General features: G+C 38.7%; 1 long non-coding RNA gene across 1 annotated transcript; it reads left to right on the top strand.

Annotated features, from left to right (window-relative positions):
• Positions 1-1,754: 1,754 nt before the first annotated feature.
• LOC132886451 (uncharacterized) lies at positions 1,755-18,582 on the top strand. The gene is made up of 5 exons (XR_009654700.1): positions 1,755-1,786; positions 14,297-14,400; positions 14,519-14,549; positions 15,815-18,126; positions 18,206-18,582. It is a non-coding gene; the product is annotated as an uncharacterized LOC132886451 (long non-coding RNA).
• The last annotated feature ends 810 nt before the right edge of the window (positions 18,583-19,392 follow it).

Below are 19,392 nucleotides of genomic sequence, written 5' to 3'. Positions count from 1 at the left end.
TACCACTGCTAATCAAACATCACTTTCCGCCATAATAAACTATATATACAAAAGAAAACAAAAGCAACAAAAAAGAAAACATACCAACATGGTATAATATTGACCAAATCAAATCATATATACAGATACTTATGTTTTGCATATATACACACATACAATACATATATACAGTACATACATATACACATACCTATAACTATACACAAATCCATATGTACACAGACACCCATAATATCATAATTATGCATATTATGCATATATATTATTTACAATTTTATATATATATATATATATATATATATATATATATATATATATACACAGTGGTGCTTGAAAGTTTGTGAACCCAATGTGAGAGAGGCCTTCAGTTACTTAGAAGTTACCCTGGGGTCCTTTGTGACCTCGCCAACTATTACACGCCTTGCTGTTGGAGTGATCTTTGTTGGTCAACCACTCTTGGGGAGGGTAATAATGGTCTTGAATTTCCTCCCTTTGTACACAATCTGTCTGACTGTGGATTGGTGGAGCCCAAACTCTTTAGAGATGGTTTTGTAACCTTTTCCAGCCTGATGAGCATCAACAATGCTTTTTCTGAGGTCCTTAGAAATCTCCTTTGTTTGTGCCATGATACACTTCCACAAACATGTGTTGTGAATATCAGACTTTGATAGATCCCTGTTCTTTAAATAAAACAGGGTGCCCACTCACACCTGATTGTCATCCCACTGATTGAAAACACCTGACTCTAATTTCACCTTCAAATTACCTGCTAATCCTAGAGGTTCACATACTTTTACCACTCACAGATATGTAATATTGGATCATATTCCTCAATAAATAAATGACCAAGTATGATATTTTCATCTCATTTGTTTAACTGGGTTCTCTTTATCTACTTTTAGGACTTGTATGAAAATCTGATGATGTTTTAGGTCATATTTATGCAGAAATATAGAAAATTCTAAAGGGTTCACAAACTTTCAAGCACCAATGTACATACATATATTATATTATATTATATTATATTATATTATATTATATTATATTATATTATATTATATTATATTATATTATAGGAAAGAATTCTGGTGCATGAGTAAAAGCAAAACTCTGAAACAAAGAAAACCAGGTTATGAAACTTACAGGTACTCCACATCATTAAAGGTCATCCAACAACTTGTGAACAACAAATTCAAAATAGTTTCAGAACTTAAATAACCTAATGAGAGATACATAAAACCTGCTAGTGATGTAAAAAAAAAATCACTGTAGTTACTGTATCACCTTTATCATTTACTTGGAACTAGAAAAAGTGTAACATCTGATATAGTTTACATTATTTGTCAGAGACAAAGTGATTTTGAGTTTGACTCAAAAACATCCTCATGCTAGTACAGATAAGTCTAAGAATATTCTAGCAAGAAAACACAAGTGAAACTCTTTTTTAAATGCTTGGTGAAAAGGTATGTCTCTATTGCTCATTTGAAGACAGTTTCCTGGCAGTTCTCCAGTTCTTTCCACCACCTACAGTACACACAGGTGCCAGCACAGAGAAATACCTTGATGAAAGTCTTCCTTTTAAGCTTCAATGAGTTGAGTCAAGTCATGCTTGAGGTTTGAAGAAACTGGACACCTGCCTTCAGGTAAGTAGGTGGGGTTTTTCCGATTTTGGCTTTCTGATGTCAGCATCTATCTCCGTGTTAAAAGATGATTGGTTGACAACGGACATAAAATGATTTATTTTCTCCGTCGCAGTGGAGAGGAGACAATAAGAGAAGAGGAAGTGGTGAGTGTCTTCTAGAGTCTTTGCAATGTTAATGGGCTTCTTAATGGGATTTTTTGTGAATAATGTAATTATATTGATACTCATGAACAGTCTTAGGAGTGTGCTTGTTGGTGTCTATTCAGGAAACTGCTAAAGTTAGCTTTGTTCACATATTTATCTGGCTATACAGTGGCGATTGAAAGTTTGTGAACCCTTTAGAATTTTCTATATTTCTGCATAAATATGACCTAAAACATCATCAGATTTTCACACAAGTCCTAAAAGTAGATAAAGAGAACCCAGTTAAACAAATGAGACAAAAATATTATACTTGGTCATTTATTTATTGAGGAAAATGATCCAATATTACATATCTGTGAGTGGCAAAAGTCTGTGAACCTTTGCTTTCAGTATCTGGTGTGACCCCCTTGTGCAGCAATAACTGCAACTAAACGTTTGCGGTAACTGTTGATCAGTCCTGCACACCGGCTTGGAGGAATTTTAGCCCGTTCCTCCGTACAGAACAGCTTCAACTCAAATCCTAGAGGTTCACATACTTTTGCCACTCACAGATATGTAATATTGGATCATTTTCCTCAATAAATAAATGGCCAAGTATAATATTTTTGTCTTGTTTGTTTAACTGGGTTCTTTTTATCTACTTTTAGGACTTGTGTGAAAATCTGATGATGCTTTAGGTCATATTTATGCAGAAATATAGAAAATTCTAAAGGGTTCACAAACTTTCAAGCACCACTGTAACTTTGGTGGTAACGTACGAGGTTATGTAAAATACTCCGAGTTCATGTACACTGGATAGCAAATTGAGTAAAATCAATGTTCATTGCTATAAGGAGTCAAGAGACAAGTGACATAACAAGCTATGTCGTACTATTAGGAAAGAAAGTCGCTGATGGTGTCAACTAAGTTGACCATATTCCTTATTTTTTACATGATGTTAGCTATTTGTATTTGTACCAACTCATACTACAACAAAGTCAGATGATAGTATTAAATATTTTCTCACAGCTATGTGCTTTAGCTCTCTGTTGTCAGTTCAGAATTCACGATACTGTAGCTTCGTGCTTGATTTAGTGTTCTGGGTTGTTCTGTCAAGGTCCAGTGTCATAATTCAACCAAACAGAAAAGTATATATGATACTGACATTTGTGGTTGTAATGGCCTAGTGGTAGCGTGTCCGCCTCTCGATCGGGAGATCGTGAGTTCTATTCACGGTCGGGTCATACCAAAACCATCATAAAAATGGTACCTACCGCCATCTGGCAAGGCACGCTGCAATACAGATGTGCATGGGGAGTTAAACTCTCGTGGTTACCAGAGGACTAGCCCCCACTGTAGCCCCACTGTAACCCTAGCTATGTAATAGGCGAGAGGCTGAGGGCTATGGAAACGGAGATCGGCGCCGCCCGATGCGCCACATACAGGTTGGGCCTGGTTAGTACTTGAGTGGGAGACTGCCTAGGAATACCAGGCGTAAGGCGTGGGAAGGACTAATCTACTACTACTACTAATAATAATAATATTAAGGGGAAGAAGAATCCTATTGTGCTCACTGTTTTTCCCTCCCTCATTTTACAGGTTTTTCTGGATGAACTCAATAACTATGTTCACGTCTACACAACACAACAATAAACATATTGAAAAGAATAATATAATTATGCAGGAATCTTTTGATAGACTAGAATCAACAAACGGTCCTATAGCTTACCAAAATGGAAATGAAATTCAAGAATATGATACCATCATGAATTTAGTGATTCCAAAAGAAATACCATGCACAATAGAAATTAGAAATTATACCAAAAATAAGATAACAAATGGACTTGGTGTTTATTATGGTTGCGGTCATGTTTTGACTGCTTTCCATGTTATTGAGGATACCGGTACATATCGTGAGCAGGATAAAATATTGGTTACTTTCATGATTGAAGATATTGTGCTGGTCTATAAGGCTGTCATTACAGAATTTTGTAACTTTGACAAATCTAGAGATCAAGCTTATATTAAATTACTTGGCAATACACGTCCACTTGGTGATGGTCTACAAAATCAGATGGATAACCCCGATAAAATTGAAAGTATATATTTTTACACTTTAGTCAATGGGAATTTTCAGAAGAAGGAGGGTAAATTAATTCGTCCAAATTCAAGCATGAAGGCACAAATGCTTCCTTCTGAGTTTGTAATATCTGTAGCAGGTAAACATGGAGACAGTGGCTCACCTGTTTACAATGAAAAAGATAAACTGATTGGAATATATAGAGGTGACTTTACATGCACGACGACCTCTGATAAATATGGCCGCTATACTGAAATCTCTCCAAAGTTTATACCCTGGATGAATAAACGTACTGAAAGTAAGATTTGGAGTTTTTTAGGAAAGTTCCTAGTTTTTTATAGAAAAAAAAATTTAAACAATTTGAAAACATATTACATTTTTTAAAATATCGAAGTTCTGATTTGTTTAAAAATATCGAAGTTCTGATTTGTTTAAAAATATTGAAATTTTGTGATATTTAAAAATATCGAAGTTTTAAGATGTTTAAAAATAAAGTTTTGAGACAAATATTTTAAAATATCAAAGTTTTGAGATAGATTTTTAAAAATATTGAAGTTTTGAGATAGATATTTAAAAATATCGAAGTTTTGAGATATTGAAAATTATTGAAGTAAACTTTGTAGTTTACAACAAAGTAGTTGCAACAACCAACTGCTTGGACGTTAATTGTACAACTGTTTGGTTGACAATAATTGATTTTAGTCTATCAAATATATTTATTGTTATAACATTTTATCCTTTAAATAAATAAATCATGAATAAATCTGAGATCCCATGTGGCATGTTGTTGCATGAGGCCTTGGGCTCTTGCATAACAGTCACATTTTACAGATTTCTTTCATGGTTTAAAAAAAGTTTGTGGAGAAATAATGGCATGCCATTTAGGAAATTATTATTATTAAATATATAGAAAGTAAGCCTGAATATATGGAATGAAACTTATATTTAAATAAAATATGGTCCTGCAGGGCCAATTTTTTTCTATCTTTTTTTGCCTTCATGGCAAACTGTTTGTCACTCCCTTTCTGCTTTCGGGGCTTGAGTTGCACGTGTGGAAGTGCATGTGCATGTGTGTGCATGTGCATAAGGCATGTGAGTCACTATGCAGAACGCAGAACCTTCTTGCTGTGAGGTGACAGTGCTAACCACTATATGACCATGCTGCCCCCAATGAAAAACTCCCCAATATAAATTCTATGCCAGTACATGTTCTAAGATGTTTAAGATAAAGTATACTGTATGTATGTACAGTATGTATGTATGCATACATGCATATTTGACAAAAGGGCATTCACATAATCAGGAAGTACATGAATACATAAAATGGCAGCCCTAATTCTGGGCTGCCAACTCTCACGCAATGAGCGTGAGACACACGCATTTGATTGTCTTCACACGCTCACACGCCATACCTCCGATTTCTCACGCTAGAAAAAAAATCTAGTTTATCTATCTAATCTAGACTACCCATTGCGTCGCGCCAACCACTTGCGATCGATCAATTACGCCTTACGCATGGCTAAACAGGCAGAGAGGTGTTCCCTTCTGTACACACTCCCCTATGGTAGGTGGCGCATCTAATGATGCTGCACTCGCCGGAAGTTGGATAATTGCCTACCGTCAATTTAGAGGAAGAGGAGAGAGAAGAAGGTATCCGAGTTGAAGACAGGTGTCTCAGACAGGTTTGTACATATGCACGCCAATGTGTGGTGTTACTGGCGTAATTATCAACTTATATAAGGTTTCTGAATCGTTTTAGCCTATAAGTGTTGTGAGAATATTTAATGCCATATCGAGAGCTGTGTACTAGGCATGCTAAATCATTATAGGCCTACTGCCGTGCCACAGCCTCTATCTTCCCCAACAAGCAGCACGGGAGAGCACCTCCTTAGCACACGGTTATTAAGGCGCATTTTTAGTTTGTTTACTGTATGTTATCATACTTTATGACTTTATTTGAAGCCATACTGGAAATGTTGTAAAATAAAGCAAGTAAGAGATAATATTACAAATGCAAGAAGAGCCATTAGCCACCATACCTATTGTTTATTTACAGGGTATTTATTTTTAATTATTTATGATGTATGTAATTGCTCAGTTAAAGTAAATAAAGCATGGTCACCTGTAATATCAAAGAACTTGAACTTGTTGTGAATAATTAAAAAAAAGACAGAGAACAATATACTGAGGAGACAGGGTTTCAAAGAGGGCAAGACAGGTAGAGAATATTTGTCAGATAACAGGCCCTGACGAATGCTCTATTACTAATAAGAAACATAGATAAGAAATAAATTAATAAGAAATATATTAATATAGCTTATTTAAGTATGACCAAAATTTTTAAGCCCAACTTTGTGTGCACATTCCCACCTATGGCCAAGGTTCAGCTTTTTGTGTTTCAATACTGTTCAAACTTAATGATTTTAATGTTTCTTGTAGCACATGCACATTTTGCTTCCTGTTTAAGCATTTTATTTGTTCTTTTGCTGTTGATATTTTTCCCCATGCCAATCTTCTGCTGAACCCAGTGGTGGGGAAAGCCCTTAAATGCATAATGAATAGTCAGTGAGGGACAATCTTATTTTTTGCAACAGTTATTAAAAACTTAACATTTAGTTTCAATTCAGAAGGTGTTTAGGCTTAGCTGATGTAATATTTTCAAACATGAACTTGCCTTTAAATCTGAAACACAGGTCTATAGGGCTACAGGAACATTAGCAGTCATCTGTAGTTTTCTAATGTGGGGGCTTTTAAGCCAAAACTTGGTGCTTTTGTTGGCCACAAGCTGAAGGCCTGGCAAGTCAGGGTGTGTAAGAATGTAGGTATGGCACAGCAGGCCACTCCAAAAATCCACCAGAATGCAGGAACATCTACTAAATCCAAAATCTCAAAACCCCCCCCCATTGTCCATCTCCAGCTGGACGACCCACAAACAAAACACCAGAATGTAGGGGGACAAGTGAATATCAAACTGAATACAAAATTCCCACTTTCTTCCGGTTGCGCGATGTGGTGTTAAGACGTGTGAGCCTGAGCTCCGATACTTTCCAGTTTATAACTTAACGAAAGTGCCTTTACCTTTCACGCCTCTTACATTAGGAGTGATATTGGAATATACTAGTACTTTACAGCTATTTGCAGGACAAAGAGTAATGCGCAAGATGAGGAAAACCAGTGGAAGAACAACGCCGTCCCCGACCGACAAATCTGCTGCTAGCAACATGGCGGATAGTCCTCCGCTAACCACTGAGACACTGGTTGTGGAGCTTGAAAAACTCCGAAAAACAATGACTGACGAACTGACTACTCTGTTGAGCAGCTCGTTGGAGTCTGTGCGTTCTTCTGTGGAGTCGATAGAGTCTACGCTAGTTACTCAGGCTGGTACAATCAGGGAAATGGAGTCTACCCTAACTGACCATAGCGACCGCGTTACGCAGCTCGAGCATGATATGTGCGTGCTTCAATCAACGGTGGAAACATTAATGGAGGAGAATGCTGCGCTCCAAACTAAGGTGGAAGATTTGGAATCTAGATCTAGGCGTCAAAACCTCCGTGTCCTGGGACTACCGGAGGGTACCGAGGGGAAGGACTGCAGAGACTTTATGGCCAAAATGTTCCATACCCTGCTGGGCGGACTGTTGTCTGAACTACCTGTATTGGATCGCGCTCACAGGAGCTTACAGAACCAGCCCAACAAACGAGCAGCCCCGCGCGCTCTGATTGTTAGGTTTCATAGATTCCTTGAAAAGGAAACGGTGCTGAAGTGGGCAAAAGCGCACAAAGATATTTCATACGAGGGCCACCGAATCAGAATTTTCGAGGATTTCAGCGCAGCAGTGGCGAAGAAGCGCTCAGCCTTTAACGATGTCAAAGGGCTCCTCTACAAAAAAGGCGTCAAGTTTGGCATGATCTACCCAGCCCGTCTCCGTCTCACTTACAGGAGCAGAGTGCACACCTTCGACTCCCCAGCGGACGCAGAGGCATTCTACGAGCGACACATCTCAACCACTGACCGTATACAGCCACTGGTTCCAATTACGGAGGACTCATCTGCCGCGGACCCGTCCGATTAAGCAACGCGCTGACCGCAGGTGATAGCCAGCCTTTGGCTGGCTGGTTTATTTGTTAAGAAAGAACATTTAGGGGCTGAATGTTTACCCTGACATAGTGAACTGCAAAAGACTTTTCAGTTTTTCTCCCCTTTTGTGTTCTTATAATTTTTTAGCAGTCATTTTTCTCTTTGACGCTTAGTTTACTATGTGATCCAGAGGGGTTTATTTTTACTCAGATATCTGGGTTAAAGCAACTGGTGCTGGCAACACTGCACTCTTTGAGGTCGCCATTTAGTGGCTATCTTGCTGTTTGCTTTTCAATGACGTGTTCTCTCTCCTTACAGCTCCATTTATTTCCTCACTTATTGATTATTTGCTGGTTCAATGTATAATGCCTTTTTAGTTCAGGAGCAGGATTAACACAACACAATTAATCGGATGCATGTTTACCATTTCTGGCTACTCGCCGCTCTGGCGGACGAGCTTCAGAATCATTTGTCTGTTATGTTTACTGTTTCAATTTTGGGGTTGTGGGGGTTGGGGGGTTGGGTGGTTTTTCTCTTAGGCCAATTGTCTCTTTTTTGTGTAATTTTTCCTTCTTGTTTTTCTTTCTCTTTTATTTATTTTTTTACCTTCCTTTTAACTTTGTGTCACGAATCCCCATTTTTACTTAAATTGTCTCTGATACAGCTCCCATATGATTCATGTAGAACTAATTATCTCCAAGACTTGATATAGATGTCAACTTCCTCTACAATGCAAGGTGGGTCGAATAGGCACCCCATTAAAATAGTTACCTGGAATGTACGTGGGTTAGGTGGGCCAATTAAACGATGTAAAGTTCTCTCACACTTAAAGAGCCTTTCTACTGGTATAGCTTTTTTGCAGGAGACGCACTTGCGCAGGGAAGATCAGGTGAGACTACGCAAACCTTGGGTTGGTCAGATTTTTCACTCCAATTTTAATAGTAAATCCAGAGGCGTGGCTATTTTAATTCATAAAAGAATTCAGTTTTCTCCTGACCAGATACACTCTGATCCCTGTGGCCGTTATATTATAGTTTCTGGCTTGCTCTTTAAAACTCCTGTGGTTTTAGCGAACTTATACGCACCAAACTGGGATTGCCCAAATTTCATGTCCACTGTTTTTTCTCATTTACCAAATTTGGATACTCATCAGCTAATCCTGGGTGGAGACTTTAACTGTGTCACTAACCCTGCTATTGATCGCTCTCAGTCTAAAACAGTAACACCATCAGCTATGTCTAAGGCGTTAAAAACTTTCATGGAACAAATTGGATGTGTTGACCCCTGGCGCTTTTTCCATCCCAGCGCGAAGGATTTCTCCTACTATTCTCCTGTCCATAAGGTTTACTCACGTATTGACTATTTTTTTATTGATAAATCTCTTCTACCTCTTGTTGGTACTACACAATACTCCGCCATTGTAATTTCTGACCACGCCCCCCACATTCTAGACCTGTGTTTACCATTAAGTTCCCTCAGTCATAAAGGTGGTTGGAGGCTTAATTCCAGCTTGCTTGCTGATTCTGATTTTTGTGATTATGTTTCTACAAACATTAATTTTTTCTTAGATACTAATAGATCTGAGCATGTATCGCCATCACTCTTATGGGAAACATTAAAAGCCTTCATTAGAGGGAGTATTATATCTTTTAGTTCTAATTTAGCTAAAAATAGAAGATTGAAGCAGCAAGAATTAACAGATGCCATTCTAAATATAGATAGGCAACAGGCATTATCAATTAATCCTGATTTAACTGCCAAGCGCTTACAGTTGCAGACTGAGTTTGACCTATTATCCACTGGGAAAGCAGAATACCTATTGCAGCGCACAAGAGCCACATATTATGAGCATGGGGATAGAGCTGGCCGCCTTTTAGCCTCACAGTTGAGACACGAATATGCTTCACGTTTTATTTCACAGATTTTTGACACTTCTCATAATCTGACTACAGACCCCGCCTCCATAAATTCCGCCTTTTCCTCTTTCTATTCTACTCTTTACCAATCAGAACCTCCTTCTAATAGCTTTTCCATGGACTCATTTCTAGATAACTTAGAATTTCCAACTTTAAGTGAGGATATGTCGGGAAGTTTAGATGAACCCCTTAAGTTAGAAGAAATCACCTCCTGCATAGCCCAAATGCGGAGTAACAAAGCCCCTGGCCCAGATGGCTATCCAGTGGAGTTTTTTAAGAAGTTTTCTATTCAACTAGCCCCTTTACTACTGGATGTCTATAATGACTCATTGGAGCAGGGAATTTTACCTCCAACTCTCAATCAGGCTTTGATTTCCCTTATATTAAAGAAAGACAAGGACCCAAATCTATGCGGCAGCTACAGACCCATCAGTCTTCTTAACAACGATGTTAAAATTCTGGCGAAGGTGCTAGCACGTAGACTGGAGACATGTCTCCCTAAAATTATTTCAGAAGACCAAACAGGTTTTATCCTGGGCCGTCAACTATCATTTAGTGTACGCAGACTCTTGAACGTGGTTTTATCTCCTTCTGCCTCTCCAACCCCTGAGCTGGTCATTTCCCTTGACGCAGAAAAAGCGTTTGATCGCGTAGAATTTAATTACTTATTTTCTGTATTGCACAGGTTTGGGTTTGGAACTAAATTCATTTCTTGGATTCGTCTTCTGTACTCTGCCCCAACTGCTAGTGTTAAAACCAACTCTGATATATCTCCTGCCTTCCCTCTAACACGTGGCACACGTCAGGGGTGTCCCTTGTCACCTTTATTATTTGCAATAGCCATAGAACCACTTTCAATTGCCTTGAGAACTTCCCCACTATTCTCTGGTATTATTAGAGGAGGCCTTGAACATAGAGTCTCGCTCTATGCCGATGATTTATTGTTATATGTGTGTGACCCTCTTAACTGCACTGAGAAAATAGTGGATTTACTTAAGACATTTGGAACATTCTCAGGTTATAAATTGAACATTGATAAGAGTCTCTGTTTTCCTGTCAATCAATCTGCTAAATTAATCCCTCCAGGTACACTACCCTTTCAGTTATCCCCTAATAGCTTTAAATATTTAGGCGTCAATATCTCTCATTCACTTAGCTCTCTTCATAAAAACAATTTCATAAAACTTGTTGAGAATATAAAAGCAGATCTTCAGAGATGGCATGCTTTACCCCTTTCTCTTGTTGGCCGAATTGAGACAATTAAAATGAATGTGTTACCCCGTATCTTATTTCTGTTTCAGACACTCCCTCTTTTTCTTCCGAAATCTTTTTTTAAGTCACTGGACAGAAGTGTGTCCTCTTTTATTTGGAATGGCAAGATCCCCAGGATTCAGAAAAGAATGTTAGAGAGACCCAAGCTGGTTGGGGGTTTTGCTCTACCAAACATGCTGTTATACTATTGGGCCGCTAACATTCAAATGCTTAAGAAATGGTGTCATTACCCAGACATTAACTGGTGTGTAATAGAAGCAAACTCTTGCATTACATCTTCACTACCAGCCTTGCTTTTTGGTCCTCTCTCTATACGCCCTTCTCAACACACTAATAATCCTTTGGTGCGTTCCTCCTTAAAAATCTGGAAGCAGTTTAGAAATCACTTTGGTTTAAAAGCTCCATCTGTCCTTCTTCCCATCTGCAATAATCACTTGTTCTTACCTTCCAGTATAGATAAGACCTTCATGTTGTGGAGAAATATGGGCCTGGTCTCTTTCAATGACCTATACTCAGTTAATTCTTTTGTAAGCTTTGCTGACCTGGTCAAAAACCGTGGTGTCTCAAATCAAGGTCTTTTTAGATATTTTCAATTAAGAGACTTTGCAAAAACTCATTTCACTTCCTTCCCTACATTGCCAGAAAAAACTCTGTTGGAAGACATTATGTACAATCCAGTTATAAACAGCCGCATTTCCTCAATACACAATCTCCTCCTCTCATCCCAGTTGTCTCCTCTGTTATGGCTTAAGGAGAATTGGGAAAAGGAACTTGGTCTTCCATTGGAAGATGTCTGGTGGATGGATGTCTTGGCCAGGATTAACACCACCTGTATTTGTGCACGAATGAGTCTTATTCAGTTCAAAGTGGTTTTCAGACTTCACTACACCAGGGCCAGGCTGAAAAAACTGTTCCCTGAAGCGGATGATCTCTGCATCAGGTGTTCTCACTCTCCAGCAGATCATACACACACTTTCTACACCTGTACCAAACTTAATGCTTTCTGGTTATCTTTCTTCACCACCCTCTCTGAAGTCCTGAATATTCCTATCTCCCCATGTCCTTTAATTGCAATTTTTGGTGTGTCCCCTGTTTTAGGGAAATTTAACAGTTACCAAGCTGATGTTATTGCATTTGCTGCACTAATAGCCAAACGTCAAATACTTCTTCACTGGAAGAGCCCTAAACCACCTGGCTCTTGTTCCTGGCTTGGAGAGCTTATGTCTTTCCTACACCTAGAGAAAATAAAGCATACTGTTAGAGGATCTTTGAGAACATTCTATAAAACGTGGGAGCCCCTCCTTTCCTATGATCTATTTAACATAAACTAACAATTAGACATTGAAGACTAGTGACACTTTCCCCCTTTTTTTTATTTTTATTTATTGTACATATTGTTTTAAATTGTTTGCTTTTTATTAGTAGTAGTATCATTATTTTATGTTTATTATTATTATTTATTTATTTATTTATTTATTTATTTTTCACTCTGCTTCATTTTAATGTCTTTGTTGTCTTTGTGTATATGTATGTATCTTTATGGGTAGATATGCATCTACAAAATTCCCACTTACTGCATGGTGTGCGGAAAAATTTTGCTGTCGACCCCCCCCCCCAAAAAAAAATCTCACTCCAAGGAATTTCGAAAAGTTGGTAGCCCTGACTAATTAGCAATAAATAAAAGGGAAACAAAGGTGCATGAGTAAAAGCAAAACTCTGAAACAAAGAAAACCAGGTTTTGAAACTTACAGGTACTCCACATCATTAAAGGTCATCCAACAACTTGTGAACAACAAATTAAAAATAGTTTCCGAACTTACGGTAAATAATCTAATGAGAGATACAACCCCGATTCCAAAAAAGTTGGGACAAAGTACAAATTGTAAATAAAAACGGAATGCAGTAATTGACAAATCTCAAAAACTGATATTGTATTCACAATAGAACATAGACCACATATCAAATGTCGAAAGTGAGACATTTTGAAATTTCATGCCAAATATTGGCTCATTTGAAATTTCATGACAGCAACACATCTCAAAAAAGTTGGGACAGGGGCAATAAGAGGCTGGAAAAATTAAAGGTACAAAAAAGGAACAGCTGGAGGACCAAATTGCAACTCATTAGGTCAATTGGCAATAGGTCATTAACATGACTGGGTATAAAAAGAGCATCTTGGAGTGGCAGCGGCTCTCAGAAGTAAAGATGGGAAGAGGATCACCAATCCCCCTAATTCTGCGCCGACAAATAGTGGAGCAATATCAGAAAGGAGTTCGACAGTGTAAAATTGCAAAGAGTTTGAACATATCATCATCTACAGTGCATAATATCATCAAAAGATTCAGAGAATCTGGAAGAATCTCTGTGCGTAAGGGTCAAGGCCGGAAAACCATACTGGGTGCCCGTGATCTTCGGGCCCTTAGACGGCACTGCATCACATACAGGCATGCTTCTGTATTGGAAATCACAAAATGGGCTCAGGAATATTTCCAGAGAACATTATCTGTGAACAGGCGGCACGGTGGTGTAGTGGTTAGCGCTGTCGCCTCACAGCAAGAAGGTCCTGGGTTCGAGCCCCGGGGCCAGCGAGGGCCTTTCTGTGTGGAGTTTGCATGTTCTCCCCGTGTCCGCGTGGGTTTCCTCCGGGTGCTCCGGTTTCCCCCACAGTCCAAAGACATGCAGGTTAGGTTAACTGGTGACTCTAAATTGACCGTAGGTGTGAATGTGAGTGTGAATGGTTGTCTGTGTCTATGTGTCAGCCCTGTGATGACCTGGCGACTTGTCCAGGGTGTACCCCGCCTCTCGCCCGTAGTCAGCTGGGATAGGCTCCAGCTTGCCTGCGACCCTGTAGAAGGATAAAGCGGCTAGAGATAATGAGATGAGATGAGATTATCTGTGAACACAATTCACCGTGCCATCCGCCGTTGCCAGCTAAAACTCTATAGTTCAAAGAAGAAGCCGTACGTATCTAAACATGATCCAGAAGCGCAGACGTCTTCTCTGGGCCAAGGCTCATTTAAAATGGACTGTGGTAAATTGGAAAACCTGTTCTGTGGTCAGACGAATCAAAATTTGAAATTCTTTATGGAAATCAGGGACGCCGTGTCATTCGGACTAAAGAGGAGAAGGACGACCCAAGTTGTTATCAAGTTGTACCAAGTTGTTTTTCTACCACCTACACACAGGTGCCAGCACAGAGAAATACCTTGATGAAAGTCTTCCTTTTAAGCTTCAGTGAGTTGAGTCAAGTCATCCTCAAGGTTTGAAGAAACTGGACACCTGCCTTCAGGTAAGTAGGTGGGGTTTTTCCGATTTTGGCTTTCTGACGTCAGCATCTATCTCCATGTTAAAAGATGATTGGTTGAAAACCGACATAAAATTAATTGGTTTTATTTTCTCCGTCGCAGTGGAGAGGAGACAATAAGAGAAGAGGAAGTGGTGAGTGTCTTCTAGAGTCTTTGCAATGTTAATGGGCTTCTTAATGGGATTTTTTGTGAATAATGTAATTATATTGATACTCATGAACAGTCTTAGGAGTGTGCTTGTGGGTGTCTATTCAGGAAACTGCTAAAGTTAGCTTTGTTCACATATTTATCTGGCTATACAGTGGTGCTTGAAATTTTGTGAACCCTTTAGAATTTTCTATATTTCTGCATAAATATGACCTACTGTAAAACATCAGATTTTCACACAAGTCCTAAAAGTAGATAAAGAGAACCCAGTTAAACAAATGAGACAAAAATATTATACTTGGTCATTTATTTATTGAGGAAAATGATCCAATATTACATATCTGTGAGTGGCAAAAGTATGTGAACCTTTGCTTTCAGTATCTGGTGTGACCCCCTTGTGCAGCAATAACTGCAACTAAACGTTTGCGGTAACTGTTGATCAGTCCTGCACACCGGCTTGGAGGAATTTTAGCCCGTTCCTCCATACAGAACAGCTTCAACTCAAATCCTAGAGGTTCACATACTTTTGCCACTCACAGATATGTAATATTGGATCATTTTCCTCAATAAATAAATGGCCAAGTATAATATTTTTGTCTCATTTGTTTAACTGGGTTCTTTTTATCTACTTTTAGGACTTGTGTGAAAATCTGATGATGCTTTAGGTCATATTTATGCAGAAATATAGAAAATTCTAAAGGGTTCACAAACTTTCAAGCACCACTGTAACTTTGGTGGTAACGTACGAGGTTATGTAAAATACTGCGAGTTTGTGTACACTGGATAGCAAATTGAGTAAAATCAATGTTCATTGCTATAAGGAGTCAAGAGACAAGTGACATAACAAGCTATGTCGTACTATTAGGAGAGAAAGTCGCTGATGGTGTTAACTAAGTTGACCATATTCCTTATTTTTTACATGATGTTAGCTATTTGTATTTGTACCAACTCATACTACAACAAAGTCAGATGATAGTATTAAATATTTTCTCACAGCTATGTGCTTTACCTCTCTGTTGTCAGTTCAGAATTCACGATACTGTAGCTTCGTGCTTGATTTAGTGTTCTGGGTTGTTCTGTCAAGGTCCAGTGTCATAATTCAACCAAACAGAAAAGTATATATGATACTGACATTTGTGGTTGTAATCTACTACTACTACTACTACTACTACTACTAATAATAATAATAATAATAATAAGGGGAAGAAGAATCCTATTGTGCTCACTGTTTTTCCCTCCCTCATTTTACAGGTTTTTCTGGATGAACTCAATAACTATGTTCACGTCTACACAACACAACAATAAAAATATTGAAAAGAAGAATATAATTATGCAGGAATCTTTTGATAGACTAGAATCAACAAACGGTCCTATAGCTTACCAAAATGGAAATGAAATTCAAGAATATGATACCATCATGAATTTAGTGATTCCAAAAGAAATACCATGCACAATAGAAATTAGAAATTATACCAAAAATAAGATAATAAATGGACTTGGTGTTTATTATGGTTGCGGTCATGTTTTGACTGCTTTCCATGTTATTAAGGGTACACATCGTGAGCAGTATAAAATATTGGTTACTTTCAGGATTGAAGATATTGTGCTGGTCTATAAGGCTGTCATTACAGAATTTTGTAACTTTGACAAATCTAGAGATCAAGCTTTTATTAAATTACTTGGCAATACACATCCACTTGGTGATGGTCTACAAAATCAGATGGATAACCCCGATAAAATTGAAAGTATATATTTTTACACTTTAGTCAATGGGAATTTTCAGAAGAAGGAGGGTAAATTAATTCGTCCAAATTCAAGCATGAAGGCACAAATGCTTCCTTCTGAGTTTGTAATATCTGTAGCAGGTAAACATGGAGACAGTGGCTCACCTGTTTACAATGAAAAAGATAAACTGATTGGAATATATAGAGGTGACTTTACATGCACGACGACCTCTGATAAATATGGCCGCTATACTGAAATCTCTCCAAAGTTTATACCCTGGATGAATAAACGTACTGAAAGTAAGATTTGGAGTTTTTTAGGAAAGTTCCTAGTTTTTTTTATAGAAAAAATATTCAACAATTTGAAAACATATTATATTTTTTAAAATATCGAAGTTCTGATTTGTTTAAAAATATTGAAGTTTTGTGATATTTAAAAATATCGAAGTTTTAAGATGTTTAAAAATAAAGTTTTGAGACAAATATTTTAAAATATCGAAGTTTTGAGATAGATATTTAAAAATATCGAAGTTTTGAGATAGATATTTAAAAATATTGAAGTTTTGAGATATTTAAAATTATTGAAGTAAACTTTGTAGTTTACAACAAAGTAGTTGCAACAACCAACTGCTTGGACGTTAATTGTACAACTGTTTGGTTGACAATAATTGATTTTAGTCTATCAAATATATTTATTGTTATAACATTTTATCCTTTAAATAAATAAATCATGAATAAATCTGAGATCCCATGTGGCATGTTGTTGCATGAGGCCTTGGGCTCTTGCGTAACAGTCACATTTTACAGATTTCTTTCATGGTTTAAAAAAAAGTTTGTGGAGATATAATGGCATGCCATTTAGGAAATTATTATTATTAAATATATAGAAAGTAAGCATGAATATATGGAATGAAACTTATATTTAAATAAAATATGGTCCTGCAGGGCCAATTTTTTTCTATCTTTTTTTGCTTTCATGGCAAACTGTTTGTCACTCCCTTTCTGTTTTCGGGGCTTGAGGTGCACGTGTGGAAGTGCGCGTGCATGTGCGTGCATGTGCATGAGGCATGTCACATGTGAGTCACTAGAAAGAAGCCAAGGCTTTTGTTTCTGCCAGACCTGAGAAATAAAAGTTCACGTGCAAGAACAACCTGAGTCCACTGAGTCTCACCTTCTGAATATTTACCACACTGGTGGCCAAGCCAGGGAGATCAACGCATCATGAATGCCACATGGACATGGAGGCAAATCCCCTGGCACAGATCGTAGAGCCTCGAGAAATCATCAGCATCAAGCTCTCATGGGTCTGCAGTAACAACATCAGGAAATCCTCATGAAAAACCATGGAGGAGAACGCTGCAGGCCAAACCACCATCCAGAGCCTGCTGGCACGAGCTCCTCCCTAAACTCCTTCTCGCTGGCCAAAATGACACCCCAGGATGATGTCGAGGTGTACCTGGAGATGTTCCAAAGTAACGCCTCTGCGTGTGGCTGGCCGAGATGCACATTCAAGTCCTTCTGAACAGAGGCCTGGCTGATTTCCAGTGGCTCACACTTGACTCATGCATCATGGACACACACACAGAGAACACACAGGTTTGGCTCAGTAAGACAGAGAGAGAGGGACAGAACAGCTTGCTATTATAAGCCCACAAATAATCAACAGGCATATCAGAATAATCACATTTGAGTTGAGGTACATTCACACATACAAGGAATTTGCTGTTGAATGTGCTATGCAAATAAACTGATTTGACTGGACTGGTGAATGAGTCTCTGGAAACCACTTCCTCCTCCATGTTACCGATCCACTGCCCAGAGTGAGGTCCTCAAAATAAGGTAAGTTTAGTTTTAAAATAAACACCTTCTGATAAGCACTGTGGTATAAATGTAATACTCTGTTCTCTCGCTTACACAGATACACTAAAGATTGGCATTTTACAAAAAATTAAACGTCTCACCCTTGCTTCACTGGATGGAGGACACCTGGGTGCTGTTGATTTGGATCTGCGAAATGCTGCTGTCATCATCGCTGCAATCATCACTCCAGCACATTTACTACTGTCTGTCTTTACACTCCTATATCTGTGGACTGTAATGATTTATAATCGCACTCGCCGGTTTCACCCACAAGAGGATGGGTTCCCTTTTGAGTCTGGTTTCATCATCTCAGGGAGTTTTTCCTTGTCACTGTTGCTCACTCGGGATCGAAACTTACATCCAGAATTCTGTAACAAAAATGTCTGTTGGAAAAAAGAAAAAAAAAGTACGAATAAAGCCAAACTCTGAACTGAATTGAACTGGTGTGATTCTAACACTTGATGGGAGGCCATATGGTATAAAATTACACAATCTCATGATTAACTCTGGGCCAGAAGGAACCTATAAAGCTAGAATATGCCAGTTTGTCCGAATGCACCCTGCTACCATCATCTCAGATTTGATGTCCTGGACACTGTGTTAGGCATTTACGAACCCAAGACACCCACAATATAACCTGACCAGGCATTTTAAAAATGCTGCTAGTTGTAGGACAAAAATCAAGATCAGGGGGAAAAAAAAAAACAAGCATAGAAGAGCTCCAGTGTGGCTTCACAAGCATATGAAGCAGTGAACACACGCGCGCACACACCCAGAGCAGTGGGCAGCCACACCAGAGCGCCTGGGGAGCAGTCAGGGGTTCGGTACCTTGCTCAAGGGCACATTGGCCCAAGGCCACCCCACGTTAACCTAACTGCATGTCTTTGGACTGTGGGGGAAACCGGAGCACCCGGAGGAAACCCACGCAGACACAAGGAGAACATGCAAACTCCACACAGAACGGCCCTCGCTGGCCGCTGGGTTCGAACCCAGAACTTTCTTGCTGTGAGGCAACTGTGCCGCCCCACCACGCCGCCCCACCACATGACCATCAAATAATGAAATGAAATGTTCGAACATTAAAAAAATACTGTAAGCAGTGAGCTATAATAAATGAAACAAGGTCAATATTTGGTGTGAGACGACCCTTTGCTTTAAAAAAAAATAGTATCAGGTACAATGAGTGCAGTTTTATGCGAAAATGAGCTGTAGGTTTTACTGAGCATCTTACAGAACCAGCCGCAG

Source organism: Neoarius graeffei, chromosome 5 (genome assembly GCF_027579695.1).
Source record: "Neoarius graeffei isolate fNeoGra1 chromosome 5, fNeoGra1.pri, whole genome shotgun sequence".
Taxonomy (NCBI): Eukaryota; Metazoa; Chordata; class Actinopteri; order Siluriformes; family Ariidae; genus Neoarius; species Neoarius graeffei.
The sequence above is the reverse complement of the archived record's forward strand: the minus strand, read 5'-3'. Positions and strand labels throughout refer to the sequence as shown.